Genomic DNA, 15,205 nt, shown 5'->3' with positions numbered 1-15,205 from the left:
ATAATCATGCCTCAGAAGATGTGTTTATTTGCTTATATCCCATCAACCAGAATCTGATGAACTTTTCTCTCAATACTCGAGTTAAACACACTCTTTGAGGAAAACATCCCTAATAGCCTTCCGTCCTCTGGACTGAGTAAAAGTCTTATTCTGCCCTTCTTCCCTGATAGCACCATACATGGTACACACTCCTGGCTTTGAATTCATCATGCTAGATTGCAATTATTTGTTTGCTTGACTGGCTCCGATTCTAAACCCTGAGCCTCTAGAGCAAGACCGCCTCAGAGGTTTATGGGAATGGAGATTCCTGAGCCTGACTCCTCATTTCCTGAATCAGGATTGCTGGGTACAGAATCTCAAAAGCTGCATTTCTAAATAAGACTTACCTGGAGCAGCTTAATTCCTCTGCATTTTGAAGCTTAGTTCTCTGGAGAGCAAGACACGTATTTAACTGCAGTCAGTGAGATTTTGGGCATTGAGTTCCATTTGAAGAATGCCTTGGCTATTCATGTCTTCCCAGTAAGAAATAGTTGAGTCCCAAAATGTTTTAGAAATTATAGGGTGTATACATACATGGCTGTATTTTTTTTTTGGAAGAGGTTAACTCTCAAGTCTATGAACTGGTGTGTGTTTGGCATTGGGGGAGTTAATGAGAGGAATGGAGGGCACTCTGAATTTGAAGTGGTTATTAAATTTTTTTAAAAAAAGCATGATGACAATATCCTGGGTTATTTTAAAAGCTGGCTGACTGAGTTGGACATATTTTTCTTTCCAAGATCAAAAGACTAATGTTTGGTCAAATGCAGGTTGATAAAATCATGAGCAAGCTCTTTGGGGAGTGACCAGGGCAATTAGTTTTCTGTGATGACAGCTCCACATAGTTGTGGATCAGATAGGAGAATGAAGAGTGCAAGTAAAGAATTCAGGCAGAGGTTTTCCATTCATGGGATTTGATTGTACAGGACACAAAATTGTGCATGGACCTTGTAATAATAAATAGGAGTAGTTTTGAACAACGAACATATGGAATTTTAATGCCAGAGAATTGGTTTAATTCAAGTTAATTAAAGTCTTTTTGTAAATCCTGAAAAACACATGCCATTTGCCTTTATACTGAGATCTAATGACTTTGTGGATGCTTCTTTAGAGCCCATTTTCCCAGGACTCCTGAGAAGTTTGACTCTTGTCAATTAGAACCTGTCAAGTGATGAGATACAGGGACGGAACCCATAACCTCGTCCATGTAGAATAAATCAGAGTACCTGCACTCTGAGAGCAGACTCCTTTGATCCAATTCATCTCACATTGTTTTAAAAGAGAATATTTCTCTCAAGAATTATTCAACAAGCGTTCATTGCATGACTTTATTTCCATAGATCTAACACTACTATGGGTTGGAGATACTCTGCAAGATACTTATAGGTAAGGTGCTTATATGTATCTGGAAACAAAGAACTTAGTATTAGGGGACAATTTAAAGCATTGTATAACTGAATGATTTGCTCTAGTGACTTGCTGCTCAAAATGTGACCTCAGTACCAGTAACATTGGTGTCACCTGGTGCTTGTTAGACATGCAGACAGTTGGGCTCAAATGCAGAGCTACTGAATAGGTTTCTGCTATTTAATAAGATCTCTGGGTGATTTATGTTCACAGTAAAGACTTAACAGTGGATTTTTGGATCCACGTTGAGGTGGATGCATTAGAATCACCTTGGAGGTTGTAATTATTTCCATTCCTACACTTCAACCCTAGTATATTATATTTTAGCTTAATGAGTAAGAGTATGAGCCCTTGGTGAAGACTGCCTAGGTTTCAGTTGTGGTTTGCCCCTATCTAGATGCATTAACAGCCAAACAGTCCTACCTGACTTGGTATGTTGCCTCATCAGTGAAGGAGGGAAATAACTATTTGGCAGGGCTATTGGGAGATAAGGTATTTATCATGGTCTTGGTATATAGTAAGCAACTGAAGAAATGCTGCCTATTTTTATTCTAATAGTGAAGTTTGGGAACGACTGCACAACGGAAATGTACTTGGTTTATTTTACTGATCATAAAATAGGCCTCCTTGGGAAGAGCTGACTGCGTAAAGGAAATACTCAGTAATACCATCACCACCATATCCTCAACCTGTGTACATGGGTATGCATTTGGTGCATGTATTTTCCTGCAGCTATGAATTCTCTGTAATTTTCCAGAGGTACAAATGATCTACTATCTTAAAAACTGGCCCAGGCATCATTTCAACAGTGATCATTCCACATTAGCAGGGCAGTATCTTTACTAGAGGGTCCTAATATACTCAGGGGTCCTAGAGAATTAAAAAGGAAAATTGCCTTCTAGAAGGAGTAAGTAGTTCCGAGGATGGAGAGAAATTGACTCCATGCTCCCTAAGTTGAAAAAAAAGTCCCTCTTGGTAGAACTAAATTATGTTATCTTTTCATCTTCAAGACATGCTTATATAGCATGGTATTTATAGGGAAAAGAAAATTACACATACACACATATTCTGATCAACCTCAGATAGCAATCAGTAGAGCATTCATACTCCAATTTAGAAATAATGGAGTCTATTAGGTATGTGTATGTATATATATGTATTATATATGTGTATAATAATATATATAATATATATAATGACTAGTCCATTATTACCGGTTGATGCTCTTTAACAAAGCTTCTTCAATTCTCTTGTAACACATCTACCTGCTTTCTGGCTTTTAAAGTCTTCTTAAAATACCCACATTTGTTTTTAGATGTGTGCATTCTTACATAGAAATTTGTCATTGGATGCTATTGTTGCATGTGGTAACTATTGTCTTTTAAGTCTCTTTTTAAGAGTTCAATGGGAATAGTAACTAATTCATAAGATTATTGTAAAATTATTGGAGCTCACTGCAATGGAGCTCACAGGCTAAGTGCTCCATAAATGGTGGCCATTATACCATATTCACTTCTTCACTAGTGGGATTCATTTCCTTCTGTCACTTCATCAAATTCAGTTTTGTATCACTGAATTTCATTTCATTATTTATATGATAAGTATTTGACCAGTTCGGATAACACTTTTGAATTCATTTTTGCCTCTCTCTATCTAAATAATGGGAAGTTCCCCTCAGTTCAAAGTAAAATTCTTGTTCCATGATCAGATGTGGCAACCCAGTTGAACTCCATGCTGACAGCTGGCTGTTTCCATTGTTCTCTGGATGATAAAACTATACTGGGAAGCCTTGGTAACATTTTTGCAAATGACTTAGTGTATTGTCTTTTAGACCTATTATAAATTGCAAATATAAGTGTGTAAGTGTATGTATGTGTGTTTTTAATGTAACAGCTATAGGTCAGGTTAATGAAGGAAGTAAACACTTTATCAGAAGCCAGTCCTGTGGATTTAGTCGTAATCAGTACTTTTATTCAGATGTGGATACATGAGTATTTCTCATTATGTTTTCTAAGTTACAACACACTGATGTGTTTTGCTCAGTGGTAAGGCATATGATTTGGCATCAGTCATTTGGCTTTTGGCTTGTGAAGCAAGGGCTTTTAAATGGTGTGGGGTTTTTTTATACATTTTACCTGTTAAATTCAGGTATGGCTATTTTTAAATCTTTGTGTCTGCATCCCCCAAACTTACTGTGATTATAGTCCCCCCATCCCTTTCACTTATTATCTGCTGGTTCCTATTCATTTGCTATCATTGTGTCTCAAGTATATAACAATTCAGGTTGGCCATTTTCTAAATAATGTGACTCACACACATAACAGCCAAGGTTAGTCACATAATCTCATTCCCTCACACTCCCTCCTGCCCTGGCCATAATTTACTACCAGTCCAGACAACACAGACTACTTATAACATTGTACCCTACAGAGCTCTTCATTTGCAAGCAAGGGAAACCAACTCTGGCTAACTTTAGCAAAACAGGACATTGCTGGCTGAACCTGGGTTGCTCAGCAAATGGGAAGTCTGGCTCAGCAAGGAATCAGGGCAGCTCGGGATGTCTAGATATCTCTGTCATCTGGAAGCAGAATGAATCGGCCCCAACCTACTTTTTTTCTTGTCCTTGCATTTCTCAGCTCAAGGTCCAAAGTCTTAAGAGAGAAAACCTGATTATCTTAGCTTGGATCACAGGCAGGGCATCCTGACTGACAGTTTCGCTAAGATCATAGACAATGGTGGAGGATGATATTACCAGTCAAATGAATGAGTGAATGGATGCAGAAAAAAAGTCACTGCAAGCACTTTATGGTATCGTTTACTTGATTCATAATGACAAATGATTATTACAGAAAATGTATCCACCCAAAAGAAGGCTAAAAAGTCAAATCAAAAGGGCAGTAGTTAATCAAGACAGAGTTAATCCCTTCCTCCTCTGGGAAGATAATGAAGATCATAATATTTTCAGATCGTTCAGGTAGGCAGAATTTTTTCTGTAGAACTTCAGAATTAGGAAGTGCTAAAGATGATAAATTTCAGTGACTCTAAAACACTGGGGTGGACCAGCTGTATTAAGTCACCACCTCTATTTTAAGAAAATAGAGGTTCCAGTGTCCTCCACTCAGAAATAATGTGTTATTTAGGGGTGCCCAGGTGGCTGTTGGTTAAGCGTCTGACTCTTGATTTCAGCTCAGGTCATGATCTCATGGTTCATGAGATTGAGCCGTGTCAGTCTTTGCGCTGGCAGCTGAGAGTCTGCTTAATAGTCTCATTCTCCTCCCTCTCTTTCTGTCCCTTCTCTCTCTCTCTCTCTCTCAAAATAAATAAATAAACTTTTAAAAAGTGTGTTATTTAAATCTGGAGTTTATCTCCAAAAGTAAATTTGAAGGACTGCCAAGCTGCTAAGTGGAAACTCCAGAAAGAGGGCCATTTGCCTGGGCCTCACAATCATGAAGAATATCAAATTTACATGGTCGACCTTATTGCTACATGAAATTGTATGCTATCATAGAACTAGAGTGCCAGGAATGACAAATGACAGTAGTCACACTCTTAATGTTGCATCCAATACCACCTAAACATTTGGGCACTGAGAATAAAATATTTGTTATGTACCTGTTACTTACCAGGTACATGGCACACCTGTGTAGTAAGCTGTGTTGCACTAAAAGCATTAATTGGTTAGTTGTAAACATATGAAATATGGCATAACTTTGGGCACCGTCTTGACATATCTTCAAGCAAGAAGGCTAGTCTCTCTTGGCATCTGTCAGGTACATTCCTGATCCGTACAGGAGTACACACATCTCTGATGCTGTACCCAGTACTTAGAGCCCTCCTAGGGACACTGTGGACTGCCTAAATGGCAATTCTTTAATTGCGCATTTACTACCACCCGGGAGCTTTTAAAAAGTACCAATTCTTGCATCACTGCAGAGCAATTCAATCTGAACTGGGGATGGTCCCCAAATATCTCTTTTTCAAAGGCTTTCTAGGTGACTTATGTACTCTATAGCCAGGTTCAGATCGCTATATTCAAAGTAAAAAAAAAAAATTATCACATACTTGAGAATCAGTGGAACAACTGTCAGGCCCTGAGTTCTGTCTTTGACAGCAGCACCAGGTAAGCTGTTCTCCGAGCACAGTTGTCCTGCTCCTGTCAAAGATTAACAAACCCTAATCTGTGAGAATCCAGTACATGCATCACCTCTACCATGCAGCCTTCCAGACCTAGCCAGGCAAAGATGACCGTCCTGTCTTCTATTCCAGGATTCACCCATGGAGATCTATTACAAATGGAGATCCATAACCCCCAACTTGGTATTTCAGAAGTTTCAGGGATAAGGCCTGAGATACTTTGTCTTTAGTAAACTGCTTAGACAATTCTTATGTGCAGCCATTGTGGGACACATCACTCTCTGTCCCCCATGGTATGTGTACATACTTCTCTTATTACACATTCATTTAATTATAATGACGTATTTACCTTTCAAATTCATCTGCTAAGCCCTGAGCTCCTTAAAGGCAAGAATGATATGTTAATCAATTTGGATTCCCAGAGCCTAGCATAATTCTCTCAATAGATGTTTTTGCACCAAATGAACAATATGAGCAGATCTCAAAACCTTTTCTTTAATTTTTTTAATGTCTCATGATTTCTTACAGGGACATATGGATTTAAGAAAATAAAGTTATAAGGATTCAGTGACTTTTTACCTTTTCTTTTCTACATAGTGTCAGCCTTCTTCTCACAGTTGGATTTATGTTTCTGAGTACCTATTTTATGCCAGGTACTATTAGACACTAGAAACAGAATAATAATAGCTAACATTTATTGAAAAGTTGCCATGACAGATTAATTCATTTCATCCTCACAGCAACTGGGATATAGGAATTACTTTTGTCCTTAATTTTACAGATGAGGTGAGGCACAGAGAGGGTAGGTAATACACTTAAGTCACACACCATAGGAGATAATGGAAACAGTGTCTGAACACCATCTGAATCCAAACACAGTTTCTGAGCCTAATGGCGCTTCTTACTCTGAATGATGTATAAAGCATGGTCCCTGATCCTAAGGAACTCACAGCCTCATGGGAGAGACGGACAATGTCAGAACATAGTATCATAATATATTAAAGTTCTATAGAGGAAGGGAAAATGTTTATAAAAATAAAACTCAATAAAAACTCAAGAAGGTTTCATTTTTGCCTTGAGGCGAGTAGGGGAAACGTAGTGAGGAAGACTTCATAGAGGTGACTTGGGTTGAACCATGAAAGATCATTAGTGGAATGTGGCCAAAGGGATGGATGCATGAGAATGCATGGTGTATGTGGACAGGCTGAGTATATTTATGGTGGATCCAGAGAAGGCAGTGGTAAATGGTGAGATGTGGAAGGGCACTATTGGCAGATAAAACAGCAAAGGTGTGCATAGCCATTAGAACTCTTACAGAAAGTGTGATTCAAACTGACTTAAGCAACAAGAGACTGTCTTGCCTCATTAAACAGAGTCACAGGATAGGGCTGGCCTTGAGCACAAGGGTTTAAGACTTCAAACCATGTGCTTAAGCATCTAGTGATTTTCTTATGGTCTCTCAACCTGGCTTCTGCCTCTTCGTTCCATTCCTGGCTGTGGCTCCAAAACATAGTCATCTCCTGCTCAAAGTACCAAACTCACCAGCTAAGAGAGTCCACTTCTCCAACAGTTCAAGAAAACCTGCAGACATAAATTTCACTGACCCTGATTGATCAGATTTGAGTCATATGCTGGTCTCTGCCCTCCTTAACTCAATCACCAGAGGGTGGAATGCACAATTTATTTAGCCTTAGTCACATACTTCTCCTTTGGAAGTCATGCAGTAGTCATGAAGCATATGGGCACAGAAGACATATACCCCAAAGGAGAATTGGGGTATCATAGTCACAAGAAGAGGAACTCAGTGCTGAGTAGAAACATAAGAAATGCCCACTAGAGTAGAAGTTCAGTTTTTGAGAGTCCCTGAATGTTCTCTGTAACCTAATCAAGGCTTTTTTGCATCTCATCTTGGAGTTTCTTTCTCAACCTCAGGCAGTGAGCTTTGTTTGGTCACTGGCCATGCAGAGACCTCTGTTTTCTTCTTTGGGGCCCAAACTGAGTTGAAAAGCAGGCTTCTGTTTCCCCTTCAGTTGTGAGGATGTTCACCATGGAACAAGATACAGGATCACAAACCATGCTTTGGACTTCCAGAGAAAGCCTCTCAGGCTCTCTCTGCTGAGTGTTTGCCAAATCTGCCTAATTAGACCACCCCCTCCCCACCTACCCAATCTCCATCCTATTGGCAGCCACTTTCGAAGGGAAGTTCCCGAGACAGGAATTGTTTAGATGGAAACAATCCTTCTGTAATAGCCTTGGCCTCCTCTGGCATGAATTGAGCATTTACAGTAGTGAAGCCATGTTTTATTTATGTTATTTCCTCGAGACCTCTGGTTAGCTTCTCTATTTGCAATGCAAATCAGAATAGAAAAGGTTTTATATATTCTACATACACTTCTCCTATACATCCACATTCAGTGACAAGAGATTGCAATCTCTTGGCCCGGCAGTTCTAGTGTGATTTCAGATAATAAAAATACTCACCACTTACAGTTGTAACTTATGCAAATCGAGTCACAGTCTTCTGAAAAGCTGAGACTAAGCAGCAGACTTGGGGACTCAGAAAAGTAGCACCGTTGATTAACACTGTCGTTTGAAGGGACAACTTCAGTGAGATACTCTAACTTGCACCCCAGAACTCAGAATGGAACAGATAACCATGAATTCAAGCATCACTTAGCACGCAAGTTCTTGCTGGCGTTCCATTAGACTCAAGTGGAAAAAAAATCGGAGCCACGTTTGAGGAAACAAACAAACAAACAAACAAAAAAGGACCTTGTCTGTCTGCATCTGGTACTGCCTGAAAGTGGAATGCTTATGTTTGCACTGGGGCAGTTGGACTATACTAGCTACTGGCTAATTATATTCCCTTTTGTGTAAGGCATTATTTAAAAGGCATATTTTGTGTAAGGAATATATTCCCTTTTGTGTAAGGCATTCCCTTTTGTGTAAGTAGCTACAGTTTGGGAAATGGAATACTAGGTGAGTCGCTTCATAGAATCCACATGAGTAAAACCTGTTAGCTCAAAAACTAATGCATTAGGATTAACAACCCAAATGTAAGAAATTCCACTCAGCCTTCTGGTCACCTGTGGCCACTGCATAATCCCAATATTTGTCATCGTGTGGTAGGAGTGGCCAGCAGCTATGGCACGCTGGCCATGAGGCAGGGATCCGTAGTAACACTTTGTTATCCAAAAGACCTGACACAGGTATGTGTTAACTCCCTTTCTAGCCCTCAGCTCATTCTTGGAAACAATGGTTCTTCTTCCATATTGTCAGCAATATTTTTTCTCACATTAGGTTGCCGTGCGTGATGATTTTCTGCTTTCAAAAATCAGACTCATGTGTCCGTAATATAATACCATATTATCCATGATGACAGGTCTGAAAATGCCTGTCCCTACTCTGTTATAAGTTTTGAGGAAAATGAATAGCTATTCTCGTTTCCCCTTTGCTCTCCTAGTGGGTGCACCCTGGAAACATAGCACTTAAACAGCAGTAACAGCCACTACAGGAACACAGCTCACCTGGTAACTGAAAGCTTCTGGGTTGCAGTGGGGATCAAGGTAATCCATACATTGGACTTGGACAGACCCAAGCAGCTCTTATAATTCAGACCATGAATTGTGGCCTAATTCTGGGGGAATTCACTGCTTTCCATGACAGAAATCTGTTTGGCAGAGGAGAAATGTTTGTTTTAAAATGAAATTCATTTGGTTAATAATTACCCACTCAGTTAGGTTGCTTTCTACAGTTCTGTAAATAAAATTTCCTGCATTGCCTTTCCCAGTGATGGATGAAATGTGGATTTAGCTTTTGAGGAATGGATCCTGAGAATATAGCCAAGTCCTCATTTCCCTGTTGGTAATAGTTGCATCTAATGTCTTCTGGCTATTTTTCCTCCTGAATAATTACATGATGTAGCACACAGAAAGCACCAAAGAGGCATTCATCAGGAGTTGGAGAGATTCAACATGGGTCACTAAGGTGCCATATGTTGGCCTAATTTAAAAAGAAATTCTACAAACTGTGGCCAACATATATTAGAAGTCAGGATGTCTATCTGGGTAATTGGGTATCTGCAAATCCTAAGTTGTCCGTTAGAACATGTCTGTCAGATAGTCGAAGCAGCAAGTTACACAAGGGACACATTTGGTTAAATAACAGAAGTTGATCTGATCACCAATTTGCAGTACCTTTTAAATGAAAGCAAAACATTGGGCTCCTCTGAGAAACCATATCAGACGTATGTGGTTTTTTTCTCCATATCCCTCCAGATCCCTCTTTTTTTCACAGTATTTCTTTACCTTTTATTATATAAATGTATGTAATACTCTTTAAATATAATAAATACCCCTTATATATGTACATAGTTTTTATATGGTATATCTTTTTTTATTAGATATAGATATAGATATATAGTTTTTAAATGTTGACTACCAAGGTTGGAGGGAAAGCAGGGAAGAAAGGTTGAAAATAAAATTTTACTGATAATATCAGCTTTTTTTAGGTGTCATCAGCTTGAAATAAATAGAGCTCTTAGACCGCCTACACAGCCTTCTTGCTTATGTGAATATTCTTCCATTTTTTTACCCTTAAATCACAGGGCACAATTCTGCTTTCTCAGGAGATACAGTGAGTTTCAATCAAACTATGTAAGAACCCAACAGAATAAGATCTAGTACAGGTCAATCACTGTAATAATGTGGAAAGGCTAAGAATACTGCTTTATTTAAGCTTATGATTTCTTTAAACCTTTCAAATCATTAGGAGTTTGTCTGGGTTGCATAATTTAATAATGAAAAGAAAATAGGATTGTGAAACCCACTTTTCTCTCCCCATCTCTCTCTCTCTTTCTCTCTGATCCACAGCTTGAAAATACCTTTTCAGTCCCTTCTCTTCAATTAATGAAATAGTTTCCCACCCTATTCCCATCCTGCCTGGAGACACCATTGCCATGGTTACCTGGATACCTGTTCTCAAAGAATATATGTAGTAGCAATCAACAATTTAAACGTCTCAATGTGTTGCGCTTAGGAACAGTAATGAGACCATTATGAAACTACTTGTAGTGAAAATACCATTGATGTTACAGTCTGAAGATTAAAACTTTAATTTGTATTCATTTACTCATTTAAAGAGATAAGGATGAGGAGGCTGATCTCTGCAGCTAAATAGCAAGCCACTGACATGAAATGCCATCCACCTGAGACAAGATATTGAGGCTGCCTCTTCTTGAATACAAGTTGATAAGACGGAGAGAATAGACAGAATCACCCAACAACCTAATGGAAAGTTAACGGGAAAAGGCCAGTGTGAAGATGGTATATTTGGAGAATAAATGTTCTTTAATAGTGAATCCATGTGAGGGTCCAGAAAAAGACATACTCAGGGATGTTGTCTTTATTTTATCTGAAAATATTGTTTTGGTAAGCTTGATTCGAGACTTCTCATATGGGCCCATACCAGTTTTCTCTGGGGAGAAACATACTTCCCTCTGTGCTTTAGCTTTCTTGCCATCAAAAACTTTGATTGTCTCTCTGAACCAGGGGACTTAACCTCATGTCTCTTATAAAGGCTTGGGGAGATGATTTGTAAGTAATCTGAACTAGTGAAAATTTAAGACTCACGTTTGCCAATATTGCAATTTAAAGAAAACACATTAGAATGGATTAAAGATTAACCCTGTAATTTCATTTATTCTCACAATCTCATAGGCTATTTTGAGTGGGAGAGAAGGGGGGTAGTTGTAGCAAGAATGCTGGAAAATTCAATTAACTATGGTATTGAGGCTGAAAGTACTGCTTATTGACTGTGCGCTCAACATTACATCCCTGGTTCCATTTTACAAATGCATTTTTCTGTGAATTAGTATAGGGACTTTTATTAAGTAAATCTGATCCCTTGGAAAGGGAACAGGAAACACTGATTTTACATTCCAAAACCATATAACTTTTTAGAGTGAATTAAAAATCAAGACAAAGAAATGAAACTCCATTCTATCAAAATCTCTAGATTGCAGATTCACACCTTACATGCATGCACACACACACACACACACACACACACAATTCTGGATGAGTCAAAGTTTTAAAAATTAAAAGAATCAAATTATGAAAGCACTAGATAAAAATTGTTTTATGTTTATTACCTAAGAATAAAGGAGAACCATGGTTTAGAATTTCATAAAGGGGAATATATTTTTAAATAATCATAAACTTAAAGTTTTACATCTATACATCTCATTAATAATTATTAGGAGAAGAAACTAGAACTCTCATGCATTATTGGTGGAAGTAAATAACCCTTTACTGCATGGATAACTTGGTAATATGAATAAAAATGTATATTTTCTTTCTATTGAGATACCTCACCCATAGGCATTTTTTCCTAAAAAGATAGTTGTTTAAGTAGAATCAAAAAAAGAGGGGAGGGGACACCTGACTGGCTCAGTCGGAGGAGAGTACGACTCTTGTTCTCGCCATTGTGAGTTCAGGTCGCACATTGGATGTAGAAGTTGATTAAAAATAGAATCTGAAAAAAAGAAAGAAAAGAAAAAGGGAGAAAGGAAGGAAGGAAAAAGGAAATAAGTATAACAGTGTACTGTATAACAGTACAGTATAACAGTAAGTATAAGGTATAACAGTATCATTGACTGATCAAGTAAGTGATCAGAACTTGACTTACTTCTGATAATAGAGAAACCATTTGGTTGGTATGAGAAATATTTGAAAAGATGTTCATCACATTTTTAACATGGTTATTTTTGGTGGTAGAAACATAGATTTTTAATTTCTTCTTAATATGTGTCTTAGTAATTTTACTATTTTTGTAAGAAGCATGCATCCGTATATAAATCAGGGTCAACAATAGAGTTTTTATGGGTTGAATTATGTCTCCCTAAAAGATATGTTGAAATCCTAACCAGCAGTACCTCAAAATCTGACCTTATTTGGAAATAGGATGTAATCACTTTAAAATGATTTCATACTGAGTTAGAGTGGGGCCTCATCCGGTGTCACTGGTGTCCTTAGAAGGAAGAGGAGAACCATGTGACAATGGAGGCAGAGATCGGAGTGCTGTGTCTACAAGCTGAGGAATGGCAAGGCTTACTGGCAAACACCAGAAGTTAGAAGAAGCAAGGAAAAAATCCTTCCTTATAGGTTTCAGAGGGAGCATGGCCCTTCCAACACCTTGACTGTAAGCATGTAGCCTCCAGAACTATGAGATGATCAATTCCTGTTGTTTCAATTCACCCAGTTCGTGGTACTTTGCTCCAGGAGCCTTAGAAAACCAACACAAAAGTCATTTTAAGAGGACATAGCATCTACGTTGCCACACGTGGAATAATCAACCCCAGTGTTAACAATTCTGCATCCAATGTACTGACCTGGGAGTTAATTCATGGTACTTAGAAAAAGGCAGTAAATATGTCCTACTTCTTTGATGTTATACAGACAGCACACATGCTGAAGTGGTCTGAATGCACCCCAGGTAACAGAAGCATTATTTTCCCAGGCCCCAGAAGCTCCATCTTCTGTGAGCCATCATAAATATTGTGAAACATCTTGGGATATATCTCATTGAAGCACCACTTTGAAGAATTACAGTCCTGTTTACACAATTTGCATTTTTTCCTCAACCATATTAGATATGACTGTACCAATAAGCTGAGAGGAAAACTAGGTCCCAAGTGTTTTTGGCATCTTGTCAGTACTGAAGGTCAACTACATAGCGGTGAGCCAGAATGCATTGTGAACAGACATATGGCATTTGTTTGGGAGAAGAGAAGGTGGGAGGAGGAGGGTCCTGTTTCCCAGCTGCCTTCCAAAGTCAGACTGGATTTCTGTTAAAATCTTAATGTATCTTCTTTAGCCTCGTAATCATTTTCTTTCTAAGTGGTCTTTTATAATCTTGAGAACCAAGAAGACATGATTCGAGGAAACCTATGCCTTCTGACTGTGCTGCGTCTTTGGCAGAGTGAACTAGAGGATCTAATTGCATCAGGAGTGGGTGAATGTGCCAGTTCAGGACTAGAGTCTGAACACAAGGGGAGAGGAACCAAAGACAAGGCACACTTCTCTAGTAAAGCTACAACTTATGGAAAATATAGCAACAGGGCTTAAGTCACCTGTGTTCTTTTTAGGCTAACTGCAGTTCAGTCAAATTATACCTGTTTGGATGCTCTTATGATAGATAATTCATTTGAGCACAGACACTTCTGTGTGCATAAACAGCATGTGTACGTGCCTAGAGTGATTTGGGAGATAACCAAAAGACCAAGGATTAGTCAAGAATTTGGGCGCTTTCAAATGACAAAAACCCAATTCCAAAAAGCTTATGCTAAGAACAGGAAAGGGATTTTTTTTTTGGAAATTCAGGGGTGGGGTGGGGGAGAGCATCCTGTCTCTAAGGACTCATCATTAAATGGGTCTGTTCATCACTGTACTCCTTTTTAGCTCTGGTTCTCCTTGGGTGGTGGCCTTATTTTCCCTCCTGCTAATGGGTTTCTCCTATGTGGTCAAAGCAAGTAAGGTTTAGCTCCAGACATGTGTTCCTATGGCTCATAATCCAAGATGAAAAAGAAGAGACAAAGTTCCTCTTTTTCAGTGTCCATACATAAGTTATTTCAGAGAAGTTATCTGATTGTTGGTTTTGGACTAGGTGCCCATCCCTGAGTCCCCACTTATGCTGACTAGGAGGATGGGGCACTCTGCTTATCCAGGTGTAGATCCACTGCTAGGAGAGCAAGGCGGTAGCACTGGCAACCCTATTAATGGAGGGTAGAGGGGCACCTGCATGACTCAGTCGGCTAAGTGTCCAACTCTTGACTTCAGCTCAGCTCATGATCTCGAGGTTCGTGAGTTCGAGCCCCATATCAGGCTTTGCACTGACGGTGTGGAGCCTGCTTGGTATTCTCTTTCCCTCTCTCTCCACCCCTCCCCATCCTCAAAATAAATAAATAAACTAAATTTAAAAAGATAAGGGGAGAAAGATTACGTTAAGGTAGAAAAGAAGTCAAGGTGCTGTTATTCAGAAGAAGAACGTAGTATAAGAAAGCCAAACAGGGGCACCTGGGTGGCTCAGTCAGTTAAGCGTCCAACTTCAGCTCAGGTCATGATCTCGTGGTTGGTGAGTTTGAGCCCCACATCAGGCTCTGTGCTGAGTGCTCAGAGCCTGGAGCCTGCTTCAGATTCTGTGTCTCCCACTAACTCTGACCCTTCCCCCCCAAAAAATAAAGAAAAATTTAAAAAAAGAAAGACAGAGAAGATGAATGCTGGAATACCCAAACATTCCCCAAATACTATATCCCTCCCTGCTTTGACCTAGGCTTCCATGTCACTTGAAATCTTTGTCTTATTCTTTTAGGTTTTACAACTGTCCAGTATTATACAAAAGAAAGATAGGGGCCCCTGGGTGGCTCAGTCAGTTAAGCGTCCCACTTTGGCTCAGGTCACAATCTCACTGCTCATTAGTTTGAGCCCAGCGTCGTGCTCTCTGCTAACAGCTCAGAGCCTGGAGCCTGTTTCAGATTCTGTGTCTCCCTCTTTCTGCTCCTCCCCCACTCACTCTCTCTCTCTCTCAAAAATAAACAAACATTAAAAAAATTAAAAAAATAAATAAGTAA

At 39.1% G+C, this 15,205-nt stretch overlaps 1 protein-coding gene and 1 long non-coding RNA gene across 11 annotated transcripts in view; one reads left to right on the top strand and one right to left on the bottom strand.

Annotated features, from left to right (window-relative positions):
* PPP2R2B (protein phosphatase 2 regulatory subunit Bbeta) overlaps nt 1–15,205 on the top strand; it is a 507,195-nt gene that overhangs the window by 164,426 nt on the left and 327,564 nt on the right. The gene's annotated exons all lie outside the window — the stretch shown is intronic.
* The window catches only part of LOC106984956 (uncharacterized), a 50,373-nt gene that overhangs the window by 19,014 nt on the left and 16,154 nt on the right, over nt 1–15,205 (bottom strand). For 5 of the 6 annotated variants that reach the window (XR_008298603.1, XR_008298600.1, XR_008298602.1 and 2 more), the window contains 2 exons: nt 9,105–9,247; nt 5,506–5,596 (listed from right to left, as the gene is read on the bottom strand). This is a non-coding gene — a long non-coding RNA (uncharacterized LOC106984956). Of the gene's footprint in view, nt 1–3,241; nt 3,386–5,505; nt 5,597–9,104; nt 9,248–15,205 lie in introns of those variants that run through there. The other variant, XR_001431801.3, reaches the window with a different exon arrangement.

Source organism: Acinonyx jubatus, chromosome A1 (assembly GCF_027475565.1).
Source record: "Acinonyx jubatus isolate Ajub_Pintada_27869175 chromosome A1, VMU_Ajub_asm_v1.0, whole genome shotgun sequence".
Lineage (NCBI taxonomy): Eukaryota > Metazoa > Chordata > Mammalia > Carnivora > Felidae > Acinonyx > Acinonyx jubatus.
The sequence above is the reverse complement of the archived record's forward strand: the minus strand, read 5'-3'. Positions and strand labels throughout refer to the sequence as shown.